The sequence below is a fragment of the Anser cygnoides genome, chromosome 1, assembly GCF_040182565.1.
Source record: "Anser cygnoides isolate HZ-2024a breed goose chromosome 1, Taihu_goose_T2T_genome, whole genome shotgun sequence".
Taxonomy (NCBI): domain Eukaryota; kingdom Metazoa; phylum Chordata; class Aves; order Anseriformes; family Anatidae; genus Anser; species Anser cygnoides.
Window position 1 is genome coordinate 177,015,165 of NC_089873.1, and position 14,297 is coordinate 177,029,461.

The 14,297-nt window shown below is 39.7% G+C and overlaps 1 long non-coding RNA gene across 1 annotated transcript; it reads right to left on the reverse strand.

The window, feature by feature from the left end:
• Window positions 1-540: 540 nt before the first annotated feature.
• Window positions 541-6,712, reverse strand: LOC136788942 (uncharacterized). The gene is made up of 3 exons (XR_010827571.1): window positions 3,747-6,712; window positions 1,954-2,067; window positions 541-1,083 (listed from the first exon to the last, which is right to left on the reverse strand). It is a non-coding gene; the product is annotated as an uncharacterized lncRNA (long non-coding RNA).
• Window positions 6,713-14,297: the final 7,585 nt, after the last annotated feature.

Consider the following 14,297-nt stretch of genomic DNA (forward strand, 5'->3'; position numbering starts at 1 on the left):
TTCTGTGAGGTGATGGGGTTAGAGGAGATACAGAAACTCACCAGAAGAATCCTGTCTTAATATCCATCAAGGGATACTTTGAAACAAGTTCAGGTATTTTACTACCAGCATATCTCTGCACTAATGTAGCATTTCACAGAGTTTCCGCAATAACTATCGTTGGGTCTTCTCATAAGAGCCCTATAATAGTCATAAATATTCCTCAGGAGAGCCAGACAGACTCTGAAAGGCATATAATAGCTATCATAAATGAATAATAAAATGTAGAAAGGACAAGCCACCATGAAAATGGCAAATGAATATGATGACGTGTGTGTTGTACATGAGTTAATTGTCTGAGTTTTATATTTACAGAAAACCCCACGTTTTTTGCTGTGTCAGCAATCTTTATGGAAGAGGCAGCATTCTCTGGACCTTTTTGCAGAAAGAGTAAAGTAGATACAGCATGGAAAGCTTGTACCAATGTTCTGTGTATACTCCTTTTGCATGTTGTGAAATTGTTTGCTACTGTGCCAAATACTGGAATTTAGAGTCCAAGCCTCTTTGTCTTACTAAATGGTGCAGATAAATGTTACTTCTGCATAAACACTAAATCATAAATTTCAAAAATAAGCTAATACATGTGTAGATTATAGCACAACATTGCTCTTTTGAATTTTTGAAATTGCACAATTTAAATTTTTGAGCCACCTTTTCAGGACTTTGACTTAGAATGGCCAGATGCTAGGTTCACTTATACAGTCAAATAGAGATTGCCTTGATTTAGAAGTAGCCCTTTACTTTCTTCATATCTTCATCAGTTTCAGTCCAACAATATATGGTGTACCGCACCACTCAACTTAAGAAGTATGTAGTCCCATTAAAATCAAACCCCTTAAACTTGGGATGAAGTCTTTATTTTTAATTATGCTGTTATAATCAGGCCTTTATGATATTTTTAAAGGGATACTATTGTTTCATAATTTTGAAAAGACAGACAAAACATGAATGAACATAGGGACATATACAGAAAATACATAGAGAAAAGTAGAAAGGAGATTCGGATGACATTAGTGCGCAGATATGAATAGCAGAAGTCCAGACCTGGGAAAAAAAAAAAAAAAAGAAAAAGATATCTCTTTATGTATGAAGCAATATAGGAGTTTCAGGTTTAAAACAGCCATGTATTTCAGCACAAAAACACTGAAAATAAAACACATTGCAAAGTAGAAATGCACTAAGATATGTGACTAGAAAGCAAGGTGAAGTTTGGTTAATAGCGGCTCAGTATTCTCCAAAATACTTTACATTCTCAATGCACTCATTTTGTTCATTTTCTATGTCTGCATTTACTTAAAACATTAATAATAATAATAATAATTACTTAAGATGAGTCAATCAGCTCATAAAAGTCAAATAAATATTTCTTTTGCCTTGACATTCCCAGAATCCCAGAATCCTCTTAAAAAGTAATAGTAAAATGAGAAGACTATATAAACATTTGAAGCATAGAAAGGCTATAGAGAGCAAACATCATGATTTATTGAAGACTGTTCCTGAAATGTTTCATTTAGATTAGATTATTTTATGACCATGAGTCTCCTTAAATAGACAAGGTTACAAAAAGACTGAATGATACAGCCTAAATCAAAAATTCCAAAATGGTTGTTTTTGAAGGTTAAGGTCTTGAAATAAAAAAACCTGCATTTGATTTATTTTTTTTTCTGTTTTCCCTACATTTGATTATCACTTTTGAGTACTGTATGTCTTAAAAAATAAGAATAATTGAAGTCAAATCTGTGTTTAATTATGTGTATAATTGACTAATATTTAGATATGTTTAACCTCATGCTGTGTCTCTGGCTTGTTTTATGAAATCGCATGCACAATTGTACAGAGGTGATTTGTGTTGGATTTGATTTTTTTTTTTTAATTGTACATTAAGACACTGCACTGATCACAAGTTAAATGAACCTGTTTTATCCACTGAAGATGATGCTGGATGGCCATTTTGCTTTTCTGATCCACACATTTTGTTTTTCCTCTTCAACATCCACTTTTTCATTTTTTAAATGACACAAAGCCTAGCTGAGAAAAAAAAAATCAACAAAGATGTCTTAATGTGTGGGCTCATAAATGCCATCAAACTGTTCTTATTAATGAGAAGAACTTAACTTTACATTATTAGACTTTAAGATGGACAGCAAAGGGTCTCCATGGGAATATATAACAAAAAAAAAATCACAAATATGAGTCTGAAATTACATTTATTTGTCCTATAGTAATTTGGATCTCCTGATCTCGCTATCTCCATCCTAACATTATCAAACCAGCAATACATATGCTGCACAGTCCTTGTCCTGCTTTTTATTAGGTACATGGGATGAAAACATGTTAGAAAAGGAAGTCTTAACTGAGATGTCTGTAAGTATATCTGATTATCAAGCATAACAACAGTTTACCTATGTCAGAATTATAAGAAGAAAAAGACATACAGGAGAAAACCACAAGGCTTCCATATAAGGTATTTCCTGTAATCCATTCTGACCTTGTTGATAACTGCATGAAACCTCCAGTTCTAAAGTGGACATCAGCAATGATGCTGTCATTTTCCTATGCATTTTTATTGCTGGTGAAATCGTGGGCTGCATAACTAGATCAATTTAACACCAAATAGAGCAATACAGGTATAAAATCTGCAACTTCCACACAAAGTCTCTAAATTATGTATCTTGATTTAATGGCAGAAAATCTATAGGGGGAAAAGCAATTATTAACATGTTTGACGAACATTAGACATTTGAAACTTTCAATCAAGACTTAGTTATTGATGTCATATGTTATAAATGAAGATACAACTCAATCTGAATTTAGTAATATTTATAAAAGGCAAGTAAACAGCGCTGGGTGCGCGGGGAGTCTATGCTCTACCAACACGCACACATAACTGTCGAACTTGCTAAATATATAGAACATTGCTTTTATATATTCATAAGAAACCCGAGTACGCCTATACGTAGGTACAATCAGAAAAGGTATCAACTGAAACATAAACATGGCAGAGTTTTCCGAATTCTGGCAAGTGTTTAACAAACAATCCTTTAAGTCTATTACTATTAATGTCCATGACTGAGGGAGCATAGTTGGAGTTGGTAATCCTGGTTGAAGTGCTCCCGTATCCTCCATGACTTCATTAATTTTTCTCAGATCATATAACAAGTCTTCATTTTCTTGATTACAAACACCGCACAATTCCAGGGCTAGTCGTGGTAACAATATGTCTCGCTTCAAGCTGTTAAGCAACTCGGCCTTCGGGTCTATGTATCCTATTCCTCCCGGATCGAAGGGAAACAGATCCGGCTCCTTTTCAGGGCCTATAGGGCCCGGATCACAAGGAACGCCCAGGTCACCAGGGGGCGTAACAGCAAAGGCCTGCGATGGCGGTAGCGGCTTAGGGGGGGCCGATGGTGTAGCAGAAGGATCGGTGGACGAGCCCGCAGCTCCCTCACTATCTTGCAAACCATACGTTTCTGCTTGTGGCCGCACATGGCTCTTTAAGGCCTCAGAGATTGCTCGCCAGGCGCCGAGCAATCCCACCGCAACCTTGTCGTTTTTAGTAGCAGAGTCCCACACCTTGACCTCAGTTTGGTCCCGTGTTTCAGGATCATAAACTGTCTGATTGTTAATAAAGGGAACACACTGTAAGGTTACCAGGACAGTCTTTGTTTCTAAGGACGTATGATTCCCCATACCGCGCAACTGCTTACCTTCGGCCAGCGAGGGGCAGTTGTGTGCGCGGGTCTGCTTCTCTCAGCTTGAGCTTCCTTCCAGCTCCGGTGCGCCTATTTCCAGCGACTTTCTATACGAGCTTCTTTGAGCTGTTTGCAGAGTTTGGCCGAACCCATCTTCATTAGGCGATCAATGTCCCTGTTCCTGTCCTGGTCCCTGTTCTGTTAGCCTGTCCCTGTTCCTGTTGTTCATGTCCCTGTTTGTTTTCTTCAGGTCCCTGTTCATTTTTTTCAGGTACCTGTTCAGGTGCTATTTGTGGCGTAACGACCACACGGACACCAGGGTTCTTTTAGGATCAGTAACTGCTACTACTTTATTGATGGCAGAACTTCATCATATCGTGTTGCATCCCATACTGAGGACAGGCTCCCTTATACCATTCGCCCCACAGCAGTCCTTTTCCACTAACTCTTCACTGGTCGAACAACTTTGCCCGGCAACCAGCAACCCCCCAGCAACTTCCATGCCTTCACGGCGGGAGAACAAGCAACCCGAGACGGCACGGCGTCTCCTGAATCACCCTTCTTTGTTCCCTCTAAACTCTTTACATTCCTGATGGCCTCATCATTAAGAGTCTGATGTTGTCACCAACCATGGGGCTTGTCGACCCCCATGGCCACACTCCCACATCTCCCCCTTCTTCATTAACATCAACCATCTTCTTGACACGAATTATTACTCTATATATCACATCATATCAGAAAGTTTTACTCAAGTATCTATGAAAAACATTTTTAAAAGTCAAAATACTAAGCTGAGATGCCTAAATTGTACTTCACTTTAAAGCTTGCTGTTCATCAAAGAAAATCTGTTGAGGTAATTTAGAATCTAAGCAAGATGATTATAAAGCCAAACCATACCTATTGGCTCTCACAGGCAGTCTTTCTCTGGAATGGTATTGGTATCCATCTGCAGACATGATCTTCTATTTTGGGAATTATGTTTAAATAATATAAATTTGCGTTATTACTTATGTTCAGAAAGCTCAGTAAATGAATTCTGTTCTTTCTATGAATATTTCAGAAATGACTGTGTAATCTGCAGCGGACAGTTTCTAAAGAAACAGACGTCTGGAGATCACAAAGGCACCATCCGTATGTTAGGTTTGGGTTATGATGTGGAATACAAACTACGTACAAACTACTCCTCCCTCTTAATAAATTCGTCTGTATGTCATCTCTATTTAAGAAGAAAGTATGTCTCAGTTTTACTATTCACAATATAGTTAGACATTTTATCTTAAAATAAGGATACTTGAAATTTTTATTATTTTTTTTTTATAAGCAACTAAATCACAAGGAATTTTTGTGTGTTTGCACAGAAGCATAGAATATCCGCATAACGAGGGAGCCGCCAGGGCCCGACAGCCCGCACGAGGGAGGCTGACAAGAGGTGGCGTCTCGCCGCCATTTTGTAGACAGTCGCCCACGCGATCGGCTCCGGGGCAGACGCGTTCTGCAGCGGAGCGGGGGATCGAGGCGGGCAGGGCTTTTATTTTATTTTATTTTTTTTTTTTTCCTCCGGCACCGAGGGCGCTCGAGGCAGCTGCCAGGACTCGGCAGCCTTCGCGAGGGCTTGTCCATTAAGAGGACAGGTTCTCTGACAAAGAGGTTTTATAGTGACAAAGTTCATACATGTTGTGACTATGTAACGTTAGACAGCAAGTTTTCCTTATCTGATAGTTAGGAAAAACAGAAGCAACACTAATACATGCAAATCTAGGCTTCTTCCAGGTACATGTACTAAGGGATAATCAATGATCAGCATTTTCTTGTAATACATTTTTTCTTGTCTCTTATACATCCTGTTGATTTTCCTTTTTAGAGGGCTTACCATTATGTCTTAGACCAGAGAGTAGCCATGCTTCTCACAGATTCCAAATCAGGTATATTTTGTGCGCTATGGAAGTCACGAGTCCTTCTTTTCCAAGCAATATTTTGCAAGAAGTTCTAAAAGCATATGCATTATTCACATTAGAGATATGTAGATATTTGTCAGATCAGGGAAAGGGAATTTATTTCCAAAGGCTAATTTTAGTCTATAAAGGCTAATTTCCCTAGGGTCCCCTGTAGTCAGTAGGGGAAGATTGTATGATAGTATCCTCCAGAGAACAGTTCAGAGTGGGAGACTAATCTGAGAGGGGGGGATTCACCACACTAGACTATAGTCAGTCTTAGTGAATGGTTCCCACTTTGGCTATTCACCCAGATTATTCCAATTGCGCAGAAATAACCTCTCCTTGTCTTCATTTATTATTGCACCAAAGCCTGTCATCTACAAAACTTGCTAGTAAATATTTTTACATCATTATCATTGACACAGCAACAGACTGAATTTTCATCCTAAGAGGACTCTCCTTACTACTTCACCAATACCTACGCATCCCTAGAAATATGTGCTGCTAAATGTGTTTATACCATCAATTTACCTTTCTCCAGATTAAATTTTGTAGGGTGGTTCTTCAGGGTTAGCCTAGAGCAAACATGCTGCATACGGACTAAACTTTTGTATCATGTGGTGGTCATTTGAATGAAAGACACAATTGTTGATCTGTGATTTGATTGTTTTTGTTTGTTGTTGTTTGTTGAAAATGTGATGTGAAGTCATTATTGTGGCCTATCAGAGCTACATTCTTAGAGCTTGAAATGTGTTGCATGCCTTGGCATCAGGGTATGTTCAGGTACTTGAGGGTCAAGAGCAAATTCAGAAAGTGTCACAGAACTGTGTAGAGCCCACAAGCCTACTGCTGTCTTATTCCTTCATTTTAATTTTAATTTTTATTTTTATATATTTGGAAGTGTTCTGGTTTCAGTTAGGATAGAGTTAATTTTCCTCCTAGTAGCTGGTAGGGTGCTATGTTTTGGATTAGGATGAGAAGAGCGCTGATAACATGCTGATGTTTTAATTGTTGCAGAGCAGTGCTTACACCAGGCCAAGGACTTTTCGGCTTCTCGCTCTGTCCTGCCAGCGAGCAGGCTGGGGGTGCAGCAGGAGCTGGGAGGGGACAGACCCAGGACAGCTGACCCAAACTGGCCAAAGGGGTATTCCATACCATCTGATGTCATGCTAAACAATATATAGGGGTGGCTGGCCGGGGTGGGGGGCCGGCTGCTCGGGGATAGGCTGGGCATCGGTCAGCGGGTGGTGAGCAATTGCATTGTGCATCACTTGTTTCGTACACATTATTATTAGTAGTACTATTATCAATATTATAATTATTATTATTATTGTTTTCCTGTCTTAATAAACTGTCTTTATCTCAACTCACGGGCTTCACTTTCCTGTTTCTCTCCCCCATCCCAGAGAGGGAGGGGGGAGGGTGAGTGAACGGGTGTGTGGTGTCCGGGTTAAACCACAACAGGAAGCGATCTGCAAAAGAAGCTATTACCAAAACCACTGGTTGTGTTTCAAAGGCAACCATATTTGTTTCTCTTCAAACAGAAGTTTGAACAAATACTTACACAATTAATAAAGAAGCAAGATCTGATAGTGATGAGGGGAACTGAATTATTTGCTAGTGCAATTGTGTCCATTAAGAATTTTATTTAAGATTATTTGGAAAGACAGTTTTCAAGTTTCATGCTATGGCTTTCTTAATTCCAAATAGCAGTAAATCTTCAGCTGAAATATCATATGGCACTACAAAAAGTCAATAAACAAATTAGGTTTTCTAAGATTATAAGCAATCCGTGTGGTGAGGGCTCTTGAATAGCTGGCTAGTGCATGATTCTCACTGTCTGATCTCAAATGTTTTTTGTTGTTGTTTGTTTTGTTTTTTAGCAAAAGACACTAAAAATAAGACAGTCTCTTGCAATATTTATTTATCTATAGGTGCATTTATCAGGGGTCTGTTTAATCAAAGTAAACAGGAAGAGAAGTAGACCTTGCAATCCTGAATGGAAAGGAACTGCCCATGTAGCAGCTTCTCCCTTTAATAGTGACCCTTATTAAGAAAAAGTTTGACCCCCATTGCTTTAAAGGAAGGTCTTGTTTTTCCTGTGAGTTTAAGGAACTTCAATTTACACACATACCCACATACCACCTCCTTCCTCATTTATTCTACATCCCTTTGGCAAACACAACAATCACTTATGTGGAAAAATATCTTGAAACAGAAGCTTAGCAAACATTCAAGCAAGACATATATACTCTGCGGGAGACTATTTTTCTGTGACAGAGATACAGATAATGGATCTCTTTGTTATGTCCAGAGTTAAATGAAAACTATAATAATGTTATTTAAATCAACTCTACATGTTTCATTTTGTTGGTGCAATGAACGACCATATACATCAAAAAGCATAGAGTTTTTTAGCCTCATTCTGGACATAGATCTATGCGTGAAGAAAATTTAAAAGCATGTAATCTCAAAGAAAAATATGATACATATTATTTGAATTGCATCAGTATCATGCTGAGAAAAAAAAAAAGTAGCTTATAGGAAAAGTTTTATTTCTAAGCTGAAATTTTAGACAGCTAAACAAGAGCAAACTTTGCTTCTGTAAGGATTTAATGTGACAAAGTTATTGCTCCAGCTGCTTCTGGTTGTAGTACACATAAAGGCAGAAACAAAGCCTTACATCACATCATATAATCTCAGCTGTACTATATGCATGAAGGTGTGTCACTACAATAATTCTCTCTTCTTTAACAAGAAAGAGTGCTACTGAAATATGTGCACTTTCAATTTTTGTAGACAGCAACAACTGTCTCCTACATATTCCAATGACATCAGGAGCATGGATCTCACAAAGGAACCAAGGTTTTCATTACCAAGATATAAAGGCATGTAACAAGAGTCCAATGTCTCTCATTATTCCAAAGAATAACATTAACAGTGTTTCAGTGAATAAGCACAGGCAATTAAGGATAAGAGAAATAATAAACATTTATTCAACATAATTTCTGTAAGTTTCATGGGGTCAAGTGGTTTGGGTTTTATTGGTAAAATAAGCATAAAGAAGTTCATAGACTGAAAAACACGAAGTCCTGCCACAGTCATTTTTAATGAAGTTCAAAATATGTTTAAGCTTTCAAGAAAGTCTATGAGTCTTTTTTTGTGTTATCTTCCAGTACTAATTTCTTAGAATGGGTAAAATTACAGAACTTACATTGTCATTTTAGAAATCAAGAACAACAACAAAAATATTCTAAAATTATGTTCTCCCAGGCAAGTTTGCAGTGTAAAAAGAATGCAGCAAAATACTTTCTCCCTAACAGAATCTGTCACCCACAAGAGCAAGTCATAGCATGCAAGGAAGTTGGAGCACACACAATATGAAACTTGCATAGCTCACTGGCAAAATGCTGGTGACTTTTAGCTCGTACTTTCACCTTTTCAAAGAAGGGCATGCCATCAGAAGCATCATTTTTTCTTTAACTTAAGACTTTTATGAAACAGATGCTGAGTGTCTTTTGTGACTGCTGGAATTAACACAGTTTTAGGTCCATGATTCGCAGTAGCATGAAGGGGAAAAAAACATTTAAAATTCTATTTCCATGTGGTCTTTCATAACTGATCTTTAGTTTTGCCTGAAACATCATTCTGGCCTTCTTAATTTGCAGCCTAAGTGATTGTGAACACATTTTTCCTGAGGTGGTGAGAAACTCCTTCACTCTTTAACAGAAAATATATGGCCCTTTAAATACAGCTTATCTCACTGTCATCTTGCATCTTTTTAAATGTATGTAGAGTGATTCGCTTTGGCCTCAGAAGTCTGAAGACTCGTGTTTTTCTCTGGCTCTTCACAGTGGCTTCATCATTTATCTTAATAAAATCCCTTAGAACTCCAAGCAGCGAAGCACAGAAATGCATTTTTTTTTTAAATGTGAATAGGACTTAACATTTAGCAACCGCTTGAGTATTTTCCATTTTGTTAGTCTGTGCCTCCTATGTGTGTCAAGAAAAATAGAATGTTTATATCTACCTCCCTTTCCTCAAAGATGTTGCAAGATTTAATCAGTCTGAAGAGAGATGGTGTTTTAATCTCATTGCAGAGAACTGAATGGCCATGATACGTGAGAAGAGATGCAGTCTGACCAGCAACAGGACTTGCAGAGAAAAGGTGGAGCTGAGGGACTTAAAGTACAGCAAACATTAGTAAGCATCAAAACATATGAGGAGCGGCTGAGGTCCCTTGGTTTGCTCACCCCAGAGCAGAGCAGGCTGAGGGGAGGCCTCATGGCGGCCTGCAGCTCCCTCACGAGGGGAGCGGAGGGGCAGGCGCTGAGCTCTGCTCTCTGGGGACAGCGACAGGACCCGAGGGAACGGCATGGGGCTGGGACAGGGGAGGGTCAGGCTGGGGGTTAGGGAAAGGTTCTGCACCAAGAGGGTGGTTGGGCTCTGGAACAGGCTCCCCAGGGCAGTGGTCAGAGCACCAAGTCTGAAGTTCAAGAAGCATTGGGACAATGCTCTCAGACACATGATCTGATTTTTGTGTGGTCCTGTGTGGAGCCAGGAGTTGGACTTGATGGTCCCTTGTAGGTCCCTTCCAACTGAGAACATTCTATGATTCTATGAAAAAAGAATAGGCTGTTGCTTCCAAGCTCTGATTTTAACTTTTTTTTTTTTTTCTTCCATCTGGTGAAGAGTTTTCCTATTTTGTTGGGTATTTGTTTTGAAACTTACTCAAGAAAAAATATTGAAGCAGCTAAATATCAGAATTCCCTAAAACAATCCCCGTCTTTTTTTTTTTTTTTCCCAAAAAGTTTCAGAGTTAAAGAATGCAATTAGTGTTCATTAACAAGGGGGTTGTAAAGATGGGATATGTATAAAATAGATACAGTTTCTTTCATCATAGAAAGTTCCCAGAGCTACCAATATTCAGATAAATCATCTTTTTTGTTTGTTTGTTTGTTCCTGAGGAATTCTAAAAAGTTAAGATATGAATAATTAAAGAAACAGAAGAAAACAAACCAAAACAAAAAATAAAAACCTTGCTACCAACTCCAAATTGTTAAATCCAAAAAACTAACAAAAAACAAAGGAAAGAAACTATAAGAGTCATTGGAGACTGATTTGGAAATATTTCTTGGTATATTTAAATGCTAAACATTCTGTGTATATGTGTACCTAACACTGATGCCTTAGGGAACTCAGCTGTTGGGATAAGTTCTTAATAATCTATTTTGGATACTCATGGAGGCATTCTTCCGTCTTCCTGCTTCCCTCTTGCAAGACCTTGTATGCCAAGAGAGGTCACGGGTGTCCTTGCAGATGTGACATTCCAGACTTGACCTTTCAGAAGAACAATAGAATGAAATATTTAGAACAGATGACAGGAAATATTAAGCTTCTTCTCTACAATGCAGTTAAAATCCCATATTTCTTCAGATTGAATAATATCATTGTTTATGATCTATATGTTGATCTTTTCACCATGCATAAAATAAAGCTGAACTCCTGATACAAATTATCTGGGACCTGCTAATGAAAATATTAATGAAACATATGTTTTAAAGAAGTAATCATATAGAAAAATAGGTTACTGTAAATAAAGACATTATACATGATGCAGTCCACAGAGAAAAAAACAATAAAAAGATCATGCAGTTCTTGCTTCAGAAACTGTAGCATATATAACATATATAACAGTGATCTTAACAGTTTGTTCCTAAGGAAACTATGAAAGCCTTTTCATGTTATCAAAGTTCAGATCTGAAAATTACATTGTCTTTCTGATAACAAGGTTTTGTACTGAGGAGAAGAACCGGTGAAAACTCCTGCATGTGTTTTTATTGTGTGATCACACCTCTGTTAAATTTTAGCCTGCTTCATAAGCTAAACAAAGAGTGAAGAAATGAATAAATATTCTTGATATTCTTAATTATTCTTGAATATTCTTAAATATTCAACTGGATACATGCTAGCTGTATGCCAGCATACAGCTAGACAAGTACAAAATGTGAAGGGTAAACAATTAGATGATGGATTGGACTTAAAGGGCTATAGTAAATGGGGTTACGTTAGGCTGGTGGCCAGTTGCTAGTGGGATTCCCCAGGGCTACATTTTAGGGACAGTTCTCTTCAATGTTTTTATAAATGATCTGGATGGAAGACTGAAATGCATATTAAGGAAGTTTGCAGATGACACCGAATTAGGAGGAGCTGTTGACTCCCTTGAGGGTAGAGGGCCCTTGCAGAGAGATCTTGACAGACTGAGAGCAATCAGCAACTGTACGAAGTTTAACAAGAGCAAGTGCTAGATTCTGCACCTGGGACAGGGCAATCCTGTCCAGTGAAGGGAAGGGATTGCCCCACTCTACTCAGTGCTGATGTTGCCTCAACTCAAGTACTGTGAGCAGTTTTGGGTGTCACAATATAAGAAGGACATAAAACTATTATCATCCAGAGGAGGGCAACAAAGATCATGAAAGGTCTGGAGGTGAAGATATATGAGGAGCAACTGAAGTCACTTGGTTTCTTCAGCACAGAGAAGAGAAGACTGAGGAGAGATCTCATGGCGTCCTACAGCTTCCTCACAAGGAGGAGTGGAGGAGGAACTGCTGATCTCTTCTCTGTGGTGAACAGAGACAGCACCCAGGGGAATGACAAGAAGCTGTGGCAGGGGAGGTTCAGGTTTGTACTGGGTTTACGTGGCATAGTTTTGGTAGAGAGTGGCTGCAGGGGTGGCCTCTGTGAGAAGAGTCCTGAAGCTACTCGATGTTAGATCAGAGCCAGCTCCAGCCAGCTTCAAAAGCAACCAGCCACTGGCCAGAGCCAAGCCAGTGAGTGACATTGTTTGCACCTCTGTGAGAACAGATTTAAGAAAGAGAAAAAAAAAATGCTGGACAACGGCAGCTGGGAGAGAGAGGTGCGAGAAAATGAGAGAAAGAGTCCTGTAGTCCAAGATCAGTGAAGAAGGACAGCAAGAGGTGCTTCAGGCGCTGGAGCAGAAGTTCCCCTGTGGCCTGTGGAGGGGCCCCTGATGGAACAGCCTGTCCCCCTGCAGCCCATGGGAACAGATCCCCATGCTGCAGCCCGTGGAGGAGCCCCCGGTGGAGCAGGTGGATGTGGCCTGGAGGAGGCTGCGGCCCATGGAGAGCCCCCGCAGGAGCAGGCCCCGGGCCGGAGCTGCAGCCCGTGGAGAGGAGCCCATGCAGGAGCAGGGGGTCTGGGGGGAGCTGCCACCCGTGGGGGACCCGTGCTGGAGCAGTTTGCTCCTGACGGATGGACCCCATGGTATGGAGCCATGTGGGAGCAGTTCTTGAAGAGCTGCTGCCTGTGAGAAGCCCACGCAGGCTCAGTTTGGGAAGGACGGCATCCTGTGGGAGGGACCCCACGTGGAGCAGGGGCAGAGAGTGACTGTGAAGGAGCAGTGGAGATGAAACCTTAGGGGCTGGTCGCAGCCCCCATTCTCCGTTCCTCTGTGCTGCGCGGCGGGAGGACACAGAAGAGGATGGATGGAGTGGGTAAGGTGTTTTGAATTTGCTTTTACTTTCTCACTCTTCTAGCTTGTTAGTAATAGGCAATAAATTACATTAATCTCCCTATGTTGAGTCTGTTTTGCCTATGCCAATAGTTGTTGAGTATCTACCTGTACTTACCTCAACCCTTGACCCCTGTTACATTGTATTTTCTCCCCCTTTTCCTTTGAGGAGGAAGAGTGAAACAGCGGTTGTGGTGGAGCTTGGCTGCCCACCTGAGTAAAACTATCACAGATATGATGTTTTTTTCCCTGTGAGTGAAACTCATTATCCATGGCGCCTTGATAGTTTGTTGTAGCAGGGTTTTCAGATGCTGATCTCAATTGCTGAACTCTACCTCTAAATAGCCAGAAAGATCCTAGCAACGTCGAGAGCTCTATACCAAGTCCAGGCTCTTAGGTTTTCAAGGTTTCTTGGCATGAAAATGTTGAAATGGACAGTTGTGACAATTTTACATGGCTAGTAGTAGCAGTCAGCCTGACAAGAATGTTAATTCCACTCCAGCAGCTGCTGGAGATCAATGGTATGTGATTATAGGGAGCCCCACTGGGCAGATTGTCCTTTGGCCTAAGATTCTAAGATGTCCTGACTTTTAAGCAAACTTGTTCCCTAGCCACTTGATCCCCTCAGGAATGTGATTTTTGTTTAGGAGCTGCAGGCCCCAGTGCATTTATTTTACTTGGTGGAAGCTATTGGGAAAAATGCCTTTTTTTTTCTTCAGAATTTCTGTTCATGGGAAATTTAGTAAAATTGTTTTCTGCATGATTTGGTTCAAAACCAAATATAGAAATATCATTATGTAGGGTTTATTACACAAAATAGAGTATCTGAATTTTGGCCAGTTGCTGTGCCAACTATTCCCATCTGCCCTGAAACAGGCATGTAGCAGAAGTAGGTTCTAAGGACAAAAGAGAGCGGCTGGTGTTCAGGTGCATCAACTGCTACAGAAAGTTAAGGGGGAAAAAAAAAAAAAAAAAACCTTTCACAACAGATTTTGAGACACACTCTTCCTTTATTCTGTTTATTAAAAGAATATTTTAATAGATACTTGATTGAAGGCTATTTCTGAAACAATAGCAAAAAAGCAACGTGGTTGTTTCAGA